Consider the following 9,430-nt stretch of genomic DNA (forward strand, 5'->3'; position numbering starts at 1 on the left):
GAAGCATGGGTGTATGGGACAGAGAGAACACTTGAGAGAATGGTCGAAATAATGAACGGGGCATGGAGAGGAGAGGGATTGTCGGTGGACTGTAGGGACTGTTCACAATGTATTCGTGGACGAAATGCTAAAGAAAGCACAAGCGGGGGGGGGGGAGTGTGGTGGTTAGGGAGAAAGTTTGCAGCCTGGCGTTTACGGACGACTGATACCTTGTGACTGTGGCGAAGAGTGAGAGAGAAATGAAAGAAATCATGAGGAACCTGGGAAAGTATATGAGGAAGAAAAAGCTGGTAGTGAATGTGGAAAAGAGGAAAATGTTGGTGTTTCATATGAGAAAGAGGAAAGGTAAAAAGAGAGGCGTGGAATTGAGAAGAAAGCAAAACAGAACGAGTAAGTGAGTTCAATTACTTGGGCTACACGTTCAACGAGAGAGCCAGCCGCGCACATTAGAGAGACAGTGAGAAAAGCGAACAAGGTCCTACCTATAGTTTGTCCAGCAAGAGACAGCGAGTAAACAGGAAATCCTTTAAAGCCCGTAGGGCAAATACAGTTTAATTCTACAAATTAAATTACTTTTTGCGGCGTTTGAGATATTTATCGTACGCTAATTTTATCAGAAGGTCTTGATTTACATGCCTTAAATCCTTCCCCAATAATTTTTTGTTAATATTGTTCAAATAAGAATGGAATATAACATTAACGCACAATTCTATAAATGAGGTAACACTATCTTGATGCTGTGGACAAAAGAGCGGCGAAATCTTTTGAAAACAATTGGCGGCACAAATTGAACGTAATTTTTGTTTGATACCGTAACATAATATATATTTTGGAATAGTTTCCAACAAAAATTGTCTGATTTGTGTAAAAATTAAAGTAAAATCACTACATGCGTGAATTAAATTGCACCTTTCAAATTGTCGTTGGGAAATTAAAATGTTTTGTTCTAGAGGAACAGCCATGGAAATTCTTTGCTTACAAAAGTCACACAAACTTTTTTGTAACATTTTCTTTGTAACGAACCCAGCCACATATGATGAGACATAATTTGTCACACAGCTCGTTCTAATAAAAATAGGTATAACTAATGGGGGTACATCAGGTTGGACGTGAATTGTATTTCGCTGCTCCACAAATGACCGTAAATTGTCTAAAGCACCTGTTGACGTATCTGGTATGCAATTAGCACCTGCGGAATGTGGTGAAACAAAATTATTCACAATTAAAGATTTACAAGACGATATAAAAGAAGAACATTTAGGATTTGTATTACGAACTCCATGGCTTCTAATACAAGAAAAGAAGTTTTCAACAGGATCTTGGTTGAAACGTCTAGGTGCAAAATAACGATTTTTTTTTTTAAATAATTGCGGTGTTAAATAAATTAACCCACGAAGTGAAAATATCCAATTTTTCAAACATGGTGGTTTGACGGGTACTCTTGAATTAGGTAAAGTGAAAAACGTGGATGAAATAACTGGCAAGCAAGATTTCCAGAAAAAAAAAACATGTTTTGACTTTTGTGTCACTACACTCCGCAGTTCTTTTCCTGGTGATAGATGCTTAAAACTACCATTAACACTATCAAAAAGCTTATCAAAGAATAATAACAAATCAGCTGTCTCAGTAGCTTTCGGATGTATATAAAAGGCAGATTCTGCAGAGAGTTCTGTACTAACTCTGGCAGCTACATGCATAGCCGTACCTACTGTGTGACTAAACACTTGCGTACAGTTCTTTACCTTCATTTTTTTAATTTTAGAAGGTATGACATGTTCATCGGTGAGTTTTGTGAACTGACTGTATACACCCTGCTTCTTGTCTACCTCGTAGAGACGCTCAATGTGAGACCATGATGCTACTTTTTCGACACCTTCCTGAACAAAATGAAGTTCTTTAGTTAATAGCATGTTCCTAATACACTTGATTAAGTGGGGAAAATCAAATAAATGTACCACTTCTACCCCATCAATTAGATAAGCCTATTGCCTATTCGTACTTGAAATCAGTTGATTTACAACCGCCTGATTAGTAGCACCTTGGTCAGATATTGTCGCCAAAACAATCAGACCACAACTGCGTAACTGACGAATGACCTCTTTTAAAATTTTTGACAGCTGGTCGGTGGACGTCGTTCCTTCACAAAAAGTAAAGCAAACAGTTTGCTTCCACTTTTTGTAGATTCCTTTGACCATACAAGTTAATGCACGATCGGCAAATGCAAGGCGACGATCTGAACCGCCGGAATCCACAAAACCCTCTACAGAATCTGTTCGTGAATTATATTGTAAGCCGGGAGACAACGAAATTTCATCGAATATCAAAACACAGTGCTTTTCTATAGTTTCCATGTCAAATACACGTTTTTTCAGATGATTAAAAATTGATTCGTTAATTCCAGTTTGGAAAGGAATTTTATTTAACATTTCTGTAAGAATTTTTCTTGATGGTAAACTAAAAATTTTTGATAGGAAACGGTATCCACGACCACTGTGTTTATATATAGATAGAGCCAAAATTTTGTCATTTACAGTAAACCTGCGACCCCTCGGTTTATATTTTTGTGTTCGTAATTGGGACAAAAACAAAATCAGCAGTAATTTCATTAACGTCTTTTAAATATCTCAATACTCCTTCCTTCTTTGCCAAGTAATTTAATTTTCTGTTTACCCTTGTTTGCCCTTACTTCTTAATTTCGCCGCAACTTGTTGGAGAGACTTCGTTCGCTTGTAAAAAAATTTTGCTTTTGGCGAAAGATGATTTTGTCTTGTAACTACTACTGATTGAAGAAGGCCTTTACTCTTCTTTGAAGTTCTCACAGCTGTAAAATAAAAAAACCTTAGTCTCTTTGACTAAAAAACAATAATATCGAGTGTGTCAAAACAACCCTTTCAGCAAAGATTCTTGCTGCTTCATAGGTCACGAATTTGCATCAAAGAAAGTTCTGGAGCCTTCTTTTTTAAGAAAAACTGTTACAACTCTTATTCCCTTGTAAGTTATACTACGAACTTATTTTTGTAAATTTACAAACCGATATTTACTTCATAAAAATCTTTTTTTTGTCACTTGCAAATGCTCTTGTACGTTAACAAAGGGTCATTAACACAAATGATAAGTTTTCTCGATGTTCGGTGTACTTTCAGTGCTGTCCGCGATGATTGATACACCCGATGGATTAAAATAAAATTAAATATCAATGTATAAAATATCTGCTCAAACAGTACAGATTTGTACATTTTGAGCACACAATGATTCAATTAATTTAAATAAAATTACGGCAAAATAATAACTAGACTTAGGCGAAAAATAGTGAGCGCGTCAAGAATACCTCCCACCATCACGATCCAGTGCAGCGCGCTCCTATTATAAAACGATCCACGGTTCACGCTAGCAGCGAAAAGATAGCGGTGCGACGCTGTAGCGGACTGGTGGGGGGCGCCAACTATTTTCCGCCTAACCCTAATAATAACTAATGAAAATAAAGAAATTTACATGAATCGTGTTGCATTCTTGGAGTGGGACTAGCACTGGCACTAGAGGTAGATGGAAGTGCTTGCACGCCCAAATTGTACAACCCTGCTTCCTCGAATGTGTTAATAACGGAACCTAAAATTTTTAATTTTTTTTTCAAAAATTGACAATTTAATGTTGACACATACCTTTCAATACAGTATCAAACAAAGAAGTTTTCAGACGTTTCGCTTGTAGAGAAGATAAAGAAGAATATGTCTTCGTAGAAGTCTTTACAGACATGGCTTCCGGAGAATGCGGTAGAGTCGAAAGTGAAGATGGAAACCCACCTGAAAAAAAATTTGAAACAATACCTTTTAGTTTATCCGGAGTAATGCATTTGCGTTCTTCCGGAGGACGACTGAAACAATTCTCTTCACTGGATCCTTCTGTAAATGCTGAAAAACAAATTCATTTTTATTATGCATACATTTTTGTCCCAAGTACTTACCGTGTAGGTTCAAAGTAGGAAGTGCATATCGCAATAAACGGTCGCTCGCATCAATGCAGTTCTCAGCAAAGTGATTTTTTCAAACGCGATAATTTCTGCTTAAATTTTTTGGATCCAATCCTAGCAGTTTAGGATTACCAATTCTTTCGATCCAAATAGCATGAATCCGTTTTTCGGACGGTATAGCATATCTGTAAATTAATATATAAAATGACATAAAGTTATTATATTATACTTATTTATATTATTGGGTTCAAGAAAATCTAAATTAGGCTTAGAGTGGTGGCCGCCCTTGTATAAAAATTAATGTTGCTGTCATTCCTATTGCATTCTCTGTACGCGAAAATGATCTAATGAAGATTGACTTTTCAGTAACAGTAAACAAGGCAAATTAAAATCACATTCTTAAGACTACGATTTTTTTCATGTTAAATTATCCATAATTATTTTAAATTTCAGAAAAATATGTTTGTAAACAACAGACATATTAGACCTAAAAGCCTTAGGAGGGACACCCTATATAATAAAAAAAAAGGTCTAATGCTATTGTTTTACACAGTTCTTTTCGAAAGAACTTGTGAAGAGTAGATTATTACATGGTTTTTTACCACTTTTAAACGAAATTTTGGGCCTGATTTGTCCTTCGATTCCCATTTAAACAAAATACAAACACGATTGATACATAATATGAACAGTGAAGCGGCAATTTCGGAATTTATAACAGTACCTAATGTTTGTTTGAAAATTTGCCTAAAAATCTAATTTACAAGTTGCTATTTTATTTATATTGTTACAATTCTTAATTTTTACATACAATTAATGTTCTAGGACACTAATTGTATTGCGTAAAAAGTTTCTGTCTTATATGATCCACATATAATTAAGAAAATATGAAATATTAAAAAAAAACAGCATTATGGCTTGCTACTTTTTTGGCGAGACAGCATTAAATGATATTTACTTACCTGCGGCTAGTTTTATCTTCACATGCAGGTACACAACAACGTTTCATTTTCAAATACAAAAATGTTCAACTACAATAAAATCAAAGAAAATAGATCAAACAGGCGAAACTATCACTTGCACGCACTAAGATTCTCGAACAATTTTTTGTTTTTTAAATCTGAATGATCAGAGCTCTAGGTCTAGATAATATGTAAACTTTAAAAAGTTTAGGGAAACGCGTAAGAATTACCAACTCTGGGTTGGTAACAAATATTTTTAGCTGCCTGCAGCGCCATCTATACTCTCCTCGAAATAAAACTTGTTTCAAGGTCACCTATACGAGTCCACACCCCCTGCGAGAGTCTTCTACGAATAATTTATGTGCGAATTTATGTTTTCTCCCACTGTGCGCCGGCGCCGCACAGGGGAAAAAATTACCGAAAAGCTGGCCAAAAGTCGAAAGAATCAGAATAATTTATTGAAAATTGGCAGATAGGGGTTTTCGAGATCGCTGATTACGAATTTGTTATTACTTATTAGTATTTCCAAAAACAAAATGGCGGATATTTTTTCCAGATGTGCGTTTTCCTGGGTTATATGCAAATAAATATGCATTTATTGTAAAATATGCTTTTATTGCTAAATATGCAATAATATGCATAATAAGAATGATGTTATTTTATTTAGAATCATCTGAAATGCCAAGAAAACTTTAAAGTAATCCGAAGCTGTTTAGCAAAAAAATATGCAAATGCATATAAATCCGGCCTTTATTTATTACAAATAAAAAATCTCCAAAAAACATACAATAAATGAACAACATTTGTAAATTATCTATTTCAACAAGTTTGTTTTCTTTTGAAATTGGTAATAAGCACTAGTACGATTTTTTGTTTTTTTTTTTCAATATTTTACGTATTTAAAATTTAATAAAGTTACGGCAGCATCTATGAACAAAATGTGACAATTATGTATCAGACAGAAATCACCAAAACTATTTAGAAAAAATATTTCTTTACTCACGCATTTTTAATACCCGTCTGGATCTAAAAATGCATATAGACTGGTATGCAATTTTTCTAAAAGAGCAACCACTTGCTTACTTGCATATTTTAATCTATAACTTTCATTATTGTATTCTTTGAAGCTTGTGAACAAATGTTCTTCTTCAGTTTGATCCGAATACAAATTATTTTTACAAATCTGACACTCATCTGGTAATTTTTTTTTTTTTAAATAAATAGCCGGCAGCGTATGCACCGGCCTGAGTTAAACATTTTTGATCTACAACATTCTTAGTAATAAGTGAATAAAAAAACTCGTCTGTCAGCAAATTCTGCTGGTATATAGTTTGTTGGGCATGCAGCAGAAGTACTTGGAAGGGCAATGTCTGCAGATGAAGTACTTGGAACATAAATGTCTGTAAATGAAGTACTTGTGGCAGAAATGTCTGTAGACAAATGGGGAATAGAAGTTAACTCCGATCTATTCAAGAATTTTTTAAAATTATCTAGATTTTGGCAGTCATCTGCCTCGCAGTTGGTCGACGGTGCCCTCGGCATTGCCAAATTATTAATTACCACCGTCTTGAGAGCTGCAACAAATTGGTGGCAACTTGGGTTAAATGTTTTGACAACAATGTTGTCGAATCATCCCAAATAAGTTTTCAGTGGGGTCCTGATTGAAAGAACGTAATTATGTAATTAAAACCCACATTTTTCAATTCACTCCATAAGTAACGAATGGCTCTAATAGATATTTGCCAATTTTGCAGATAAGGATATTCTGCAGTGACATCTTTATTAGTTTTGTCTGCAAAAATTATTTTCCAATATTTCATCTCTGTCAAAAGCGATTCCCATAACTCTTTTTGTTCAAATTGTTCAGAGGGCTGCAAGAATGTCCTCACGTTCTGGAGAGGATCAGTTCGAGGGTTAACCGGTCGGGATCTAGGGTAAGGAGTGTTTTCTACATCGGTCAGCGCCACACGGACATCGGGCTTAAGTCACCTGTCACTCGAATGCTGCGAAATTACCCGATTGTCGAGGCCCACATCGATATTTTTTGTTGCAGCATTTCGCAGATCGAAAAATTCTTCTCCATCTTCTCGTGAACCAGTGCGATCCTACTCAGATGAGTGCTCGGTAGTTGTAGCCTGGGTGTTGGGATGCTCTGTGTGTAATGGTTGTTGTGTTGTGATTGTGTTTTGTGTATCATTTTCTTTTTGGCAGGGCTTCTAATTGGGCGTCAAGCCTGTTAGCCGTCAACAATAATAATAATAACTCTGAATGAGGAGAACCATCTTGCAGAACGCAGCGATATCCCTTCCCGTGATCGGGAAATAAACTGTAGCCATTTAGAAAATCTAATAGGCAATCAATTTTTTCGACAAATTCTGCTGTATGAACACTTTCAGCCGGTAATCTGTCAGGATGTGACATGGAGTACACATTAATTGCAGCTGCGACAGTATGGCTCAGTTGAGCGGCTGCAGTTTTGACTCTCATTTTCACAAAGGAATCTTTGAAATTATGTAATAATTTAAACTAGCTTTCGGAATCGATATTTTGCATTTTGCAACTTTATTTGCTGCAAATTGTATACTGCAACGCAACATGGTATTTCTCATGCATTTTAGTAAATGCGGTACGTCGAAGATCGTAACAATCGGCTCTCCATTTACATAAAAAACGTATGGGTCAGAGCCATTGGTTTCAGAGCACAATTCTTTTAAGGCTTTCTTTGGTGTTGAGCCTTGGTCGCATATCGTTGCCATAGGCTTAAGGCCTATCTTTTGTAATTGAGCAATTCCGTTGGTCAAAATTGTTTTCAAGCTCAAGCTAGGCATACAAGCAAATGTAAAATAGTATGCTAGAACCTGTTTCCAATTTCGTCGCAAACCACTAATCATTATAACAAATGCATGATTGGCCGATTTCGCAGTTCGGCCTAACTCCCCCTAAATCTTCATATCCCAAAATTATATCCTTTTCTCGCTCGTAATGATATCCACTGCAGATATTTCATCAAATATTAGTGTAGGGTATTTTTTTAAATCATTCATTTCGTGATTTTTGGCTTTCAATTCCATTAATAATGTTTGATTAATACCAGCATCGAAAGGAATGTTAGACTAAATTTGTTTTAAGGTTCTTATAGAAGGCAACAAAAAATAGCATGACAAATATCTATATACACGGGGGACTTCTCTTGTATATTAATGCGAACGCCTAATCTTCGTCGGTCCAGCGTCGACCATAATTTGGTTTGTTTGCATTACGAAGTTGTGATTTAATGAAATCCTTTGTTACATCATTTAATTTTTTTCAATAATATCAAAAGTATTTGCTTCAAGCAACTTTTTAATTGATTTTACTTGATTTTGTTCTTTCTCTAAACTTTTCTTTAATTTACACATACGCGAACTTATATTCCTGTGAATCTTATACATTTCGCGTTTTCTAGCTGTACATTCGTTTTTTGTAACTCCGACTTTTCTTAAATTGCCTTTGTTTTCCCCTTTTTTTGGAGTGGAGCAGCTGTCAGGTGGCGAAAGTTCACTAATGCTACTAACTTCCATTGCAACATATCCATTTGAATCAATTTTTTTGGGAATAACACAATTAACTACGGAATAATCATGATCGTTATGATCATTACAGTTATGTAAAACAGACTCTGAAGGGGAAGGTTCAGTATTTGCAACAGCTTATAGTTAGTTACCTTTGATTAATTTCGAGTATGTAAAATGTAAATAATTTATTCATTACATTATTTTGACTGTTTAACCACAATGAAGACGATACTCTTAATACACAGTTCTTCCACAATTTTGCACACACTAGCTCTACATTTATTTACACTTTGAGGAACACCACCTTATTTATTGTTCATTTATCTCTGGCTACAAAATCGGCTTTTGTACTTAAATAACCTAGTGAATTAACGCACACAGCCTACAGCGTTTTCAATAAATGTCATTAATTTGATTCAATTTGTCAGATACTGTTAGATACTGCCTTCCTTACAAACACCAAGAATTAATTCCTGACTAGGTACGTATTTTTCTGAACAGCAGTGTCGAATGGGTGTGGATAGGGGTTAATTTCTCCCCATTATTTTGGACCTAATAAAAATGGGTTTTCTGGACTTGTTAGATCCTTCTGATGGCCCAGAATTTTTTTGGCATGTTATATCGGGACCTACCTATATATTTCCATGTCTTGTAGCAACAATTTTTGGAAAACAAACACTTTTGCTTTTTTTCCCAATCAGATTTTGAATGCGTATAAACAGAATAGCATTTAAAATTATTAGTTGTTATAAATACTCACCAGTTATTCTAAAACGCCTCATCTCATGCCATTCTGATGATTTTTGTGAAACCGTAGCCGCTGCTTCTAAATTTGTTTCTGAAAGATGCTTCATCATTTTTAGACAACAGTCTTTCAAATTTGGGATCTCAATCTGCAAACTTTGAATACAAACAGACCTCTCTGCATGGCATAGGTAGTACAGTTTTTA

General features: G+C 35.2%; 1 long non-coding RNA gene across 1 annotated transcript; it reads right to left on the reverse strand.

The window, feature by feature from the left end:
- Positions 1-1,033: 1,033 nt before the first annotated feature.
- On the reverse strand, positions 1,034-5,144 carry LOC138140558 (uncharacterized). Its single transcript, XR_011162606.1, has 5 exons — positions 4,927-5,144; positions 3,962-4,152; positions 3,660-3,908; positions 3,493-3,606; positions 1,034-2,821 (listed from the first exon to the last, which is right to left on the reverse strand). It is a non-coding gene; the product is annotated as an uncharacterized lncRNA (long non-coding RNA).
- Positions 5,145-9,430: the final 4,286 nt, after the last annotated feature.

This window comes from Tenebrio molitor, chromosome Y (genome assembly GCF_963966145.1).
Source record: "Tenebrio molitor chromosome Y, icTenMoli1.1, whole genome shotgun sequence".
Taxonomy (NCBI): Eukaryota; Metazoa; Arthropoda; class Insecta; order Coleoptera; family Tenebrionidae; genus Tenebrio; species Tenebrio molitor.